Source organism: Macaca nemestrina, chromosome 4, assembly GCF_043159975.1.
Source record: "Macaca nemestrina isolate mMacNem1 chromosome 4, mMacNem.hap1, whole genome shotgun sequence".
NCBI lineage: Eukaryota > Metazoa > Chordata > Mammalia > Primates > Cercopithecidae > Macaca > Macaca nemestrina.
The window spans coordinates 35535751-35549561 of NC_092128.1; the positions used below are offsets into that span (position 1 = coordinate 35535751).

Below are 13811 nucleotides of genomic sequence, written 5' to 3' on the forward strand. Positions count from 1 at the left end.
GGCTATTTGTGGTATTTATCCGACTTTAATGTGAATATGAATATATTTTGCCATAGATATATCAATATATTTGATTATAAACTGCTTCCTCAGACCCTCTGAATGTTTTACATAATGTAAAGTATATGCCCATATTTCCTTTCAAAAATCGGAGAAATTCTGAGTATCAAACACATCTGTCCCAAAAGGTTTCAGAAAAGGGACTATGGACCTGTATTTCCATTCTCTTAAGTTCAGAAAGTGATATTATGATCCAAATTTAATATACATAATTTCCAAAACAAAAATTTTCAGGTCCTTAGTTTTCTAAATTATTTTAATATTTAAAATATTCATTATTCATTTTAACCTTGAGTAACAACGGGAAATACTTTGAAATGCTTGATTTTATCATACCACTAGGTGGCATCTTTGTAAAGTAAAAGCACATCAAAAGAAATGTTTATCACATAAATAAATGCTGAGATGAATAAAGGTAGATGTGACATGAGAAATACAAAGTCATTTGGTGGAATAAATCCTGAGAACATGCATAGATTTATCATGAAAAGGAAAATGGAAAATGGTATTGTAAAATTACTGTTTCACTTTGGGAATTGAGAAGCTTTTTTCTATTGGTTGTTTTCATTCAGTTTGAATATACATTTATTATGTAACCAAACTACATTTGTGTGTATGTGTGTGTTTGTGTGCGTAGACAGGATTTTGACATGCTAATAACCTTTCCGTGCTCCACAGACTACCCAAGGAAGCCTAACTATTAAGTTAGGTTCCTATTTAAGATTAAATTGTATAAAGTCATCCTCACAGCAAATTACAAAAAAATATGAATAGTGGATATCAAGTCACATTTAACACTGCGAGACCCTTAAGTTCTCTCCTACCAGCTTTTCTTCCCCCATCTCCTGACTCTATTCCTAAACCTACTGTTTGCATACTGTCTCTAACATTGAGAACAGTGAATGATAAATTTTAAAGAGGAGACCCAGAAAAGTGAATGTTTAAAGCCAGTGGAATTTTTATTAGTAGCAGAATGTAAGATGAATTATGATTTTGGAGATGGGAGTGTATGAGTGTTTGTAAAATCTTATCTGCGCACCTCCACACCTGGTCTACCCATCCAAGAAAGCCTAATTCTAGTGGTTACCTCTATGCCCATTTTTCCCCTTTACTTTTCATGAATGTGTGGAAATGATTAAAATGCATTTCCTTTTACTGATCATTATTAAAGCCAATTTTATCTGAGAATATATATTTCACTATTCTAGTAAAATATATTTTAAAATGAGATGACTAAAAAAATGGCATTGGACATTACAAAGTTATTGGGGAGATGAGAGTGCTATTTCAGCAGAACAGTATAAAGAAAGAAATGAAGACAATGAACATTTATGAATAAGGGAATGAACCTGTACTAATTTTATTAATCCTTTTAAAATATCAAATCAAATTAAACTACCGTAATAGTGATTAAAAATCTGGAACCTGGAGTGAGATTGCTTGGGTTTAATCCTAGTTCCTGCATTAAACTTTGTGTGCCTTAGTTTTCTCATTTACAAAATGGATCTAATAGCAGTTTCTCCCTAATAAAATCGTAAGGATTAAATTAGAAATCTATGTACGATGCCTCATGACAATTAATACTTCATAAATGTTAGCTGCTATTACGAGATAGTAATATATAGTTTGTTACTAAATTTCTAAGAAGAACATACTTGACCTGACCTCCAATACCATCCTGTGCTTCTTTAAAAGTTTTCGTATTTATTGATAGGCTGGGCACCGTGGCTCACATTGCTTGAGGCTAGGAGTTCCACATCAGCCAGGCCAACATGGTGAAACCCCATCTCTACTAAAAATACCAAAATTAGTCAGGCTTGGTGGCGGGCGCCTGTAATCTCAGCTACTCAGGAGGCTGAGGCAGGAGAATCGCGGGAGCCCGGGAGGCGGAGGTTGCAGTGAGCCGAGATCGAACCACTGCACTTCAGCCTGGGCGACAGAGCAAGACTCTGCATACACTTAAAAAAAGGGGAAGAAAAAGAATTCATTGATAGACAAAATTTAGTTTATTAACTAATTTAGTGATTAACAAAAGTTCTGCTTCTCTTATAAGGAGAATTATTTGATAGCTACTGTCTCCCATTTCTCTTTGGCTGCCAGGAAGCTGAGAGGCAAGTTGTTAATTTAAGAAAACCAAGTAGGCATCTGACAGTTTCCCGCCTCTGACTTCAAACTGATGATTTCTCTGACTCTGATTTTTTATATCTGTAAGATTAAATTGCTGTTAGTGTTTGGTTCAGAGAGCTGTGCCCTTTCACAAGTGTAAAAGATCTTGGAGAGAGGTTACTGTCCTGATTCACTTTTGGATCTAGGTAACCACTTGGTAACAGCCTCCGCCTCTGGCTCCTCCCCTTCCCCCTGCCGTGTCCCTCCTTCCCTCCCCCTCGCCTCTGGCCCCGCCCCTTCTCCCTGCCGCTTCCCTCCTCCCCGCCCCCTCGCCTCTGGCTCCTCCCCTTTTTCCCTGTCGCGTACCTCCTGTGCAGCCCCCCACCCTCTCCTCTGGCTCCTCCTCTTCTTCCCTACCGCGATCCTCCTTCCGGACCCCGGACCCCAGCCCACCTCTGGCTCCTTCCCGTCTTTCCTGCCGCGCTCCACCCTTCTCGACACCGCCCCTCCGCCTCTAGCTCCTCCCGTTCTCTCCTGCTGCACTTCTCCTTCACGACCCCGCCTTCCGGCCTCTGGCTCCTCCCCTTCTCTCCTGCGGCGCTCCTCCTTTCCGACCCCGCCCCCCGCCTTTGGCTCCTCCCCCAGTCCTGCCGCGCTCCTCCTTCCCGGCTCCGCCCCCTGCCCGCCTCTGGCTCCTACCCCATCCCGCCTCTTGCTCCTCCCCTTCCCCCCTGTCCGGCCCTGGCAGGAAGAGGTGGTGCCAGGGTCGTTGCTAGGATACGACCAGTAACTGAGAATGCGGCGAGTGTTGAAGCTGCTTCTTAGGAGCCTGGGAAAGCACTTCGACGAGAATAGTTGCGTTTCGTACACAGGTAGGAGGACAAGTTTTGACTGCGGCTTCCTGGCCCGACGCTTAGACCCAGCCTAGAGCCGGTAACAGCCGCGCTGAACTCTGAGTTCTGTGTGCGGGGCAGTGATTCCCGCCTGAGCTCCTGGGGCTGCCTGGTCGGTAGGTAATGTTCCGCCTTTACTTAAAAAACCGTGCGAAGTATTCCATCTTTCTGGGCTCCTTTTCTGGCTCCTTCCCTCTGGTTTGGGACTTGAATCAGCAGCATCAAGCTAGGAGGTACACCTCACCTCACACCCCGAGTGCTTTTCACGGTAATTGCATAGAAGAAGTGTGTATAACCCAAACCTGGCACTAGAAACTCAGCCTTCCGTGTTAACCATTCTCTTATTAAGTCGAGGGATTTTAGACTTTCCTCACCTGGCACTCTCACTCCTTCCTCTCCACCCGTAGTCTTTGCCTCTTAACAAACTTAAAAATTCAACAGACCTATTTGGTAGAAAGCAATACTGGATCCTTGCCTTACTAATTATACTACATTCTAAATGTATTAAGCTTTAAATGATAGGGAATGAAATGTAGGTGAAAAGGGAGACTTTTTTTGTATGCAAACATGATAGAGGTTGCTCTTTTAAACAATAAGATTAAAACATTTACATTCGAATAGATAATACATAAAAAACAGTACGAATAGTAAAAAGAATGAAGAGTGAAAATCCACCATCTACCCATTTCTTCCCATCTCCAGGCCACCTTCCAGAGGTGCTTTAGACATATGCAAATAGGTAGGTACACCTGTAACATTGTGCATACTATTCTGTGATTGGCTTTTACACTTAAGACTGTGTGTCCAGTTGTTTTCTATCAGTATTTACAGATCTGTCTCATGTATTTATGGATGAATTTATGTATTTATGTTTCATTGTGAGAAGGTGTTTCGAAGCATATCAGGAAATTTGGAAACTCTCATAAGCAAAAAGATTGATAAATGTCACTACCTAACAATCTAAAACATTTGTATAGTAAGAGAAAACAAACAACATCAAACATACAATGGGAAATATAAGTGCAACACACAACAAAGGGATATTTAATTATTAGGACTCAAAACAATCTGAGGATGTAAGGAAACAGTCAAGGGGAACTTCTCGGGGCTGTAAAACAGTGATGGAATTTAACAAAATTAAGATCTGTATGCCCTTTGACTTGTCCCTTCTAATTCTAGGAACTCATTTTCAAACTTACACATATATACAGAGATAGATGTATAAGATGTTTGTTGCAGCGCAATTTTTAATAGTAAAAAACTAGAGACAGCTTAAATGTGCATCAGTGAGCAACAGTTGACTACAATGTGACTTAGCCTTGCAAACAAATTACTGTGAAGCTGTTGAAAAGAATGTGGCAGAATCATATTTTACGTAAAAATAAATGTTAAGCATATATTATAAGTCGTAAAACAGTGTTAAAGTTTAAAAATAAACAGAAATATAGTTTATAAAAGACATAGATATGATCATAAACAAATTTAAGTGTATATATATTATATATAATTGTAGCTTTATAGACAATTCCTGGAAAGATAAACTGCCTAACAATGAGAAATAAAATTAGCATGTCTGGAATACTTTTACTTCTTATTTTATCCCCTTCTGTTCTGTTAGATTTTTTTTCTAGTAAGCACATATTACTCTCTTAAAAACAGCCAAATGAACAATAACAATAATGAAAAAAAAATTTTGAAAAGTCTTGTCCAACTGTAGCTTTCCAAACTGGGTTGAAATTTCACATTTTACATTTCACACCTTAATATGTGTGTTTTGTTATTTACGTTTAATATTTGCTGCAGTGAGAGTTTACACATATTTATGTATGCAAGTAGAGCATATTAATATATACATATGAAGGGGTATTAGGAACCAATAAAATTAGCTCCTTGTTCTAGATGGGTGAAAAAAAATCTGCTGAATATTTTCTACTCTATTTTAAATAATAGTCATGTTTCTTACTTAAGAATAAAAGACATTTTCTGATAATGTATCTGATGACAAAATCGTTAGTTAAATTCTGGATCTGACCACCACTAACCTACCATGAGGCATTCCTGGGCCTTAGCTTTTTCATCTGCAGGGAGATCAATTTCTAGACTTTTTCTTAATCACCAGGACCCCTTTTCTGTTCTCTCCCCAACCCCCCATGGACTCCTATACTGAGATACAGCACAGTTTAGTGGTTAAAGGCATGGGTTCTGGATCCAGACTGCCTGGATTTGGATCCCAGATATACCGCTTACTAGCTCTGTGTTCTTGAAAATATTACTTAACCTCTCTGTGCTAATTTCTTTATCTGTAAAATGGGCGTAATAATATCATCTGTGAGAAATAATTTAGTGTAAGTATTTGCTAATATGCTTTATTTTTAAAGTATTTTTTCTCCTACTTTATAAAATGAGTAATTATGTAGGAGACATTATTAAGGTATAATTATCACTAGCCATTTGGAAATTTTAGAAATAGTTCATTACTAATTAGCCAACATTTATTATGTACTTATTGTGTGCCAGGCACTGTTTACTAAGTACTGTATATACACAATTTTATTTAATTCTTGGAAGAACCTTTGATGTTGAAACTACTAATATACCATTTCACAAGTGAGGAAAACAAGACTTAGGTTAAGACACATCTGTATCTCAAAGTCATATAGCTAGTAAGTATCAGGAACTCTGAGGGGTCTGGTGTTTTACCCTACATACAAACTAATAAGTTAGTCACTGTTTCTTGGATGCTGGGTCAAAGGGCACATAGCAAAAGAAGTAGCCAGTGCTTCAAGTTTGTGCCAATTTCCCAAGCCCCCCAAGTCCAACAGGGGAAACACAAGTGAGTCTACATGGATGCCTGCACATGGGGAATTGACTGCTTTTATAGTAAACCAAAGAAAGCCTGCTCTTTGTTTCAGGGGGAAGAGTTTATCTCAACCTTTGCAGTTTCTCAGTGCAAACACAACCCTGAGAAATGGTCTGGGTAAACAGTGGTCATGGCCTTGCATTTTTGTCACACCCCACAAGAACATGTAGGGACACTGAAGACCCATGGCCGATTGCTTCTTTCTACAGGAAGCTGTTAAGTCTGGATTCAAACTCAGGTGGGCTGGCTCCACAGTCAGCCCTCCTGAAATTCCACTTTAGGAAATCAAAGCTGAGAATCACTGTACTGCATGGCAATGAAGTCATGACTTAGAAACCTTGACACTTCTTGTTTTTAGGTTGAGTAAATGCTTGTCACTGCTAACCATCATAAACACAGTTGCTAATCACCCTCTTTATCAACAACTAACATCTTGAAAACATGTAATTATTTGGGTCATTTATTCATATCATTAATTAAGGACCTTCTGTGAACCTTAGGCACTACTATACATACAATCTACAGGTAACAGAACTATGATCTCTGTGTGTGTGTGTGTGTGTGTGTGTTTGTGTGTGTTTATTTAGACAGGGTCTTACTCCATGTCTCTGGCTGGAGGGCAGTGGTGACATCTTGGCTCACTATAATCTCCACTTCCCTGGCTGAAGCGATCCTCCCACCTCAGCCTCCCGAATAATTAGAATTACACGTGCATGCCACAATACAATGCCCAGTTAAGCTTTGTATTTTTTGTAGAGACAGGGTCTCACTATGTTGCCCAGGCTGGTATTGAATTTCTAGGCTCAAGGGATCTGACCACCTCGGCCTCCCAAAGTGCTGGGATTACAGGTGTGAGTTACTGTGCCCAGCCCTCATCTTGTTTATAAGGAGATAGATTGCTTTGAGGGGAACAATCTAGGACTCCTAATGTACTAAAATTAGGGTGAAATGAATGTAAGCATTAGGAACCATAGCAACTAGGAAATGGAGACAGACACATTGAGGAGGAAGGTGGAGGGGTATGAATTTATCCAGTACCTGTCAAAGGAACTTTATAGTATGTGGCTTCTGTTTCTGACTGCATTGATTGCACATGTCTCATGGCTTTAAATACCATAGACTTGTGACTTTCCAATTTCCAGGCCAGCATCTTCTCAGAACTTCAAACTGCTAACCCCGTGTCCAATGGGCATCTCAAACTCATATGGCCCAAATCAGACTGATCTAACTTACATCCATACTCAGGTCTCCTTTATTTGAAGTTTTCCTTATTTCTGTAAATGTAGCTTTATCCTTCTGGTTACTCGGGCTAAAAATGTTAGCAGTATCCTTGATTCCTCTCTTTATCTCATAGCTCACATCTAATGCATCGCTAAATCCTTTCAGCTCTATTTTAACGCCTGTAATCTTAGCACTTTGGGAGGCTGAGACGGGCGGATCACAAGGTCAGGAGATCGAGACCATCCTGGCTAACATGTTGAAACCTCGTCTCTACTAAAAAAAATACAAAAAACTAGCCAGGTGAGGTGGCGGGCGCCTGTAGTCCCAGCTACTGGGGAGGCTGAGGCAGGAGAATGGCCTGAACTCAGGAGGCGGAGCTTGCAGTGAGCTGAGATCTGGCCACTGCACTCCAGCCTGGGAGACAGAGCGAGACTCCATCTCAAAAAAAAAAAAAAAAAAAAAAAATATATATATATATCATATATATATATATAATATCAGCTTTTTTTTTTTTTTTACTGCAGATCAAAATCTCTGCTGTAAAAACTGCAAACTACCAACCAGATCAAAATCCCTGCAGTAAAAAAAGCGTATATTCTAGTGAGGAAAATGGGCAAGTTACAACTAAATTAGTAAAATATATACTGGGTCAGATAAAGATACGTACCAAATATCACACGTGTCCAATAAATATGTACAATAATTGTGTATCAACAAAAATTTAAACATTTTTGAAAAGCCTTGTCGATGGCTGTGTGTAGAGACATAGAAGTGTCTCTACACACAGCTAAAAGGAGGACTGGTTATGAGTAGGTACCCAGTAAAAATTAGTTGAAAGCATGAATGAATTCAGCCATGGCCAATGCTTTTCAAAAATTAAAAAATTTTTGTTTATACATAATTATTGTACATATTTATTGGGCAACTATGATATTTGATACATGCATACAATTTGTAATAATCAAGGTAATTAGGATATCCATTACCTTATCATTTTTTTGTTCTAGGAATATTCCAAAACTTTTCTTCTGTTTTGAAATATAAAATATTGTTAACTATAGTCACCCTACAGTGCTATCACACACAGAACTTACTCCTTCTATGTAAATGTATTTTTAAACCCCTTAACCAACCTTACTTCATCCCTGCTCCCCCTGCCCTTCTCAGCTTCTGGTAACCATCATTCTGCTCTCTACCTTTGTGAAATCAACTTTTTAAGCTCCTACTTATGAATGAGAACATGTGATATTTGTCTTTCTATGCCTTGCTTATTTTACTTAACATAATGTCCCCTAGTTTCACCCATGTTGTTGCAAATGACAGAATTTCATTGTTTTTTATGGCTTAATAGTATTTCATTTTGTGTATATATGCCACATTTTCTTTCTTCATTTGGTGGTAGACACTTAGGTTGATTGGCCATTGTGGATAGTACTGCAGTAAACATGGGAGTGCAGATATCTCTTCAATATGCTGATTTCCTTTCTTTTGGATATATATCCAGCAGTGGAATTGCTGGATTATGTGGTAGAACTATTTTTAGTTTTTTGAGGAACCTTCCTGCTGTTTGCTACAATGGCTGTAGTAATTTACATTTCCCACTAACAGTGTACTACCATTCCCCTTTCTTTGCATCCTTGCCAGCATCTGTTATTTTCTTTTTGACAATAGTCATTTTAACTGGGGTGAGATGATGTCTTATTGTGGTTTTGATTTGCATTTCTCTGATTATTATTGATGTTGAGTATTTTTTCATATACTTGTTGGCTATTTTTACGTCTTCTTTTGAGAAATGTACAGTGATTATATTGATGAAAAAAAAATTAGTGGGTAGTTGAGGTATGATTAGGGAGGCCTCTCTGGAAACTGAGACATGGAAGATGAGGAATTAGTCGTAAAGATTTGTAGTAACAGGCCAGGTGCAGTGGCTCACGCCTGTAATCCCAGCACTTTGGGAGGCTGAGGTGGGCAGATCACGAGGTCAGGAGTTCGAGAGGTCAGGAGTATGAGACCAGCCTGGCCAACATAGTGAAACCGTATGTCTACTAAAAATACAAAAATTAGCCAAGCGTGGTGGTGGGTGCCTGTAATCCCAGCTATTTGGGAGGCTGAGGCAGGAGAATTGCTTGAACTGGGAGGGGAAGGTTGCAGTGCGCTGAGATCGCATCACTGTACTGTAGCCTGGATGACACAGCCAGACTCTATCTCAAAAAAAAAGTTTGTAGTAACACATTTTTGACAGAGGAAACTTAAAATGCAAAAGCCCCAAGAGGGAGATTAGCCCTAGATATGATAAAAGGTGGGGTGGGTTAGAAGATGAGGTCAGAGAGGCAGGGGCTAGATCATTTAGGACCTTGAAGGCCATGGTGAGTAGTTTGGATTTTATTCTGGAAAGCATTTTATTTTAGAGATGTTTTAGTAAATATGAGAGGGGCATGGTATGATTTTCTTTAAAAAATATTTTTCTGGCTGCTGTGAGAATAATAGAATTTTTTGGCAGGGATTGGTGGGGTGGGAGTTTCAAGAATGAAATTAAGGTAACCAGCTGAGACTGTTGCAGTAGTACTTTCAAAATATTACAGGATGACAGACAAAAGTAGACTGAGACTAAATTTTCAGGTCAGTATTGACAGTGCTTTTTGAGTGGCTGGATAATAGGTGAGCAAAAGAAAAAAAATAAAGGATTACTCTAAAAGTAGACCTTCCTTGGTTGTGTTATATTATTGTTTTATTGTACTGTTAGATATAATTTATTCCTGTTACAGTTATGAAATTTATTATCTTAGGCCTATTGGATCAACTTTCATATGGGCATTCAAGCTGGTTTAATCCTTTTCTACCTTATTAGATAGATATAGGCATGGCTTGCCCTTTAGGTGTTATACCTTGGGAGTACTTTTAAATGTTGTGTCTATTAAATGGGGCCTTATTCACACTGGGTAGTGTCAGATGGAACCTAACCAAGTTTCAGAGCATAGGTGAGCAAGCATTGTTCTTGCTGGCTGTAGGAAAGACAATATAATTGCTGTTGTGAAATGATCATTCTTACTAGACAGCTGTGAGAATAATCACTAGATGCTGACTCTCAGAGGCTTTTTTGACGTTGTCCATGGATGGTTCTTATTCCTCATGGAAGACGGTTCCCCATGGTTCTCTAGAATTTCTGCTTAAGAGACACTGACAGCTTTGTTTTGAATTTTCTTTTCAAGGATATTTGTATAGTGAACAGTCTTAAAAGATATAGGGTCTCTTTCTAAAGCAGAGGTCAGATTTATCTGTCTAGTATAATAACAATGATATCTTCCTCCAAGGCAGAGGTTGGGCATATTTGCTTGCAGTCCATTATAAAGGATTGGAGTTTCTAAGCTTGGGGTTTCTTAGCTGTGATGCAAACCTTCTGTGTCTATAGCATCTAATTGGGCATTCCACATTGTTCCTCTGGGATTTGGGGGCACAGGGATCCTGTGTGAATATAAAGCTCATGCTATCTGCTGTGCCATGAGTAATAAAGTCCTTTGTTTCCAACCCAGGAGTATTATTTATTCTGATAGCATTCATGAAACTATGGCAGGCTAAATTGTTAGGTTGTAGGTAGGATAAAATCTCAGACCTGTCACAATTCTTAGTTCCTATTCCTAAAGAGGCTTTAGCACACTTGATCACATACTCTCCCAGCCACCTTGTGTTTTCCCTACTTTACTAAACCTATGATGTCTTATCTAATATTTTAAACAGGTAATACATTTACATTGTTTAAAAATAAAAATATTAAAAGTAATACATTGAGAATTGTGGAGCCCACCCTTGTTCTGGCTACTTCCTACTCACTTTGCCCCCCATCAGATAACTAGTTTTCTTAGTTTCTTTCATACTTTTCTGAGTGTTTCTTTGTCCAGGTAGAAACAAACACAAATATATATTCTTATTTCACCTTCTTTCTTTTTCTCACTCGGTATATCTTGGAGTGTGACTTTTGTCAACATATAGAGTACTTCATCCTCTTCTTCCTCTTCTTTTTTATTTAGCTTCTTTATTAAGTATAGCACAAAATCAGAAAGCTATATAAAACACATATACAGATTAATGAATTATGATAAGGTAAATGCCATTTTTATCATTTTCACCCCCACAACAGATATGCCATATGATTGTTTTGTATTTCTATGTGTGTATGACTTTATGATATTATTATTATTTTTTATTATACTTTAAGTTCTAGGGTACATGTGCACATCATGCAGGTTTGTTACATATGTATACATGTGCCATGTTGGTGTGCTGCACCCATTAACTCGTCATTTACATTAGGTATATCTCCTAATGCTATCCCTCCTGCCCCTGCTCCCCACAATGGGACCCAGTGTGTGATGATCCCCTTCCAGTGTCCAAGTGATCTCATAGTTCAGTTCCCACCTATGAGTGAGAATATGTGGTGTTTGGTTTTCTGTTCTTGTGATAGTTTGCTCAGAATGATGGTTTCCAGCTGCATCCATGTCCCTACAAAGGACAAGAACTCATCCTTTTTTATGGCTGCATAGTATTCCATGGTGTATATGTGCCACATTTTCTTAATCCAGTCTGTCACTGATGGACATTTGGGTTGATTCCAAGTCTTTGCTATTGTGAATAGTGCTGCAATAAACATATGTGTACATGTGTCTTTATAGCAGCATGACTTATAATCCTTTGGGTATATCCCCAGTAATGAGATGGCTGGGTCAAATGGTATTTCTAGTTCTAGATCCTTGAGGAATCACCACACTGTTTTCCACAATGGTTGAACTAGTTTACAGTCCCACCAACAGTGTAAAAGTGTTCCTATTTCTCCACATCCTCTCCAGCACCTGTTGTTTCCTGAATTTTTAATGATTGTCATTCTAACTGGTGTGAGATGGTATCTCATTGTGGTTTTGATTTGCATTTCTCTGATGGTGAGTGATGATGAGCATTTTTTCATGTGTCTGTTGGCTGTATGAATGTCTTCTTTTGAGAAGTATCTGTTCATATCCTTTGCCCACTTTTTGATGGTTTTTTTTTTTTTTTTTTTCTTGTAAATTTGTTTGAGTTCTTCGTAGATTCTGGATATTAGCCCTTTGTCAGATGAGTAGATTGTAAAAATTTTCTCCCATTCTGTAGGTTGCCTGTTCACTCTGAAGGTAGTTTCTTTTGCTGTGCAGAAGCTCTTTAGTTTAATTAGATCCCATTTGTCGATTTTGACTTTTGTTGCCATTGCTTTTGGTATTTTAGACATGAAGTCCTTGCCCATGCCTATGTCGTGAATGGTATTACCTAGGTTTTCTTCTAGGGATTTTATGGTTTTAGGTCTAACATTTAAGTCTCTAATTCATCTTGAATTAATCTTTGTATAAGGAGTAAGGAAAGGATCCAGTTTCAGCTTTCTACTTATGGCTAGCCAATTTTCCCAGCACCATTTATTAAATAGGGAATCCTTTCCCCATCTCTTGTTTTTGTCAGGTTTGTCAGATCAGATGGCTGTAGATGTGTGATATTATTTCTGACTGCTGTGTTCTGTTCCATTGGTCTATATCTCTGTTTTGGTAGCAGTACCATGCTGTTTTGGCTACTGTAGCCTTGTAGTATACTTTGAAGTCAGGTAGCATGATGCCTCCAGCTTTGTTCTTTTGGCTTAGGATTGTCTTGGCAATGCGGGGTCTTTCTTGGTTCCATATGAACTTCAAAGCAGTTTTTTCCAATTCTGTGAAGAAAGTCATTGGTAGCTTAATGGGGATGGCATTGAATCTATAAATTACCTTGGACAGTATGGCCATTTTCACAATATCAATTCTTCCTATCCATGAGCATGGTATGTTCTTCCATTTGTTTGTGTCCTCTTTTATTTTACTGAGCAGTGGTTTGTAGTTCTCCTTGAAGAGGTCCTTTACATCCCTTGTAAGTTGGATTCCTAGGTATTTTATTCTCTTTGAAGCTATTGTGAATGGGAGTTCATTCATGATTTGACTCTCTGTTTGTCTGTTACTGGTGTATAAGAATGCTTGTTGGCTAACACGGTGAAACTCCGTCTCTACTAAAAAATACAAAAAACTAGCTGGGCGAGGTGGCGGGCGCCTGTAGTCCCAGCTACTCAGGAGGCTGAGGCAGGAAAATGGCGTGAACCTGGGAGGCGGAGCTTGCAGTGAGCTGAGATCCGGCCACTACACTCCAGCCTGAGACTCCGTCTCAAAAAAAAAAAAAAAAAAAAAGAATGCTTGTGATTTTTGCACATTGATTTTGTATCCTGAGACTTTGCTGAAGTTGCTTATCAGCTTAAGGAGATTTTGGGTTGAGACAGTGGGGTTTTCTAAATATACAATCTTGTCATCTGCAAACAGGGACAATTTGACTTCTTCTTTTCCTAACTGAATACCCTTTATCTCTTTCTTTTGCCTGATTGCCCTAGCCAGAACTTCCACCACTATGTTGAATAGGAGTGGTGAGAGAGGGCATCCCTGTCTTGTGCCAGTTTTCAAAGGGAATGCTTCCAGTTTTTGCCCATTCAGTATGATATTGTCTGTGGGTTTGTTATAAATAGCTCTTATTTTTTTGAGATATGTTCCATCAATACCGAATTTATTGTGAGATTTCAGCATGAAGGGCTGTTGAATTTTGTCAAAAGAATTTTCTGCATCTATTGAGATAATCATGTGGTTTTT

The 13811-nt window shown here is 38.7% G+C and overlaps 1 protein-coding gene across 6 annotated transcripts in view; it reads left to right on the forward strand.

Moving 5' to 3' along the window:
• Positions 1-2854: 2854 nt before the first annotated feature.
• The window catches only part of LOC105475082 (IQ motif and ubiquitin domain containing), a 136898-nt gene continuing 125941 nt past the window's right edge, over positions 2855-13811 (forward strand). For 2 of the 6 annotated variants that reach the window (XM_011730064.3, XM_011730085.3), the window contains exon 1: positions 2857-3038. The gene's annotated coding sequence lies outside the window, so the exon portion shown is untranslated. Of the gene's footprint in view, positions 3039-3064; positions 3176-3761; positions 3799-13811 lie in introns of those variants that run through there. The other 4 variants (XM_011730071.3, XM_071094559.1, XM_011730080.3 and 1 more) reach the window with 4 other exon arrangements.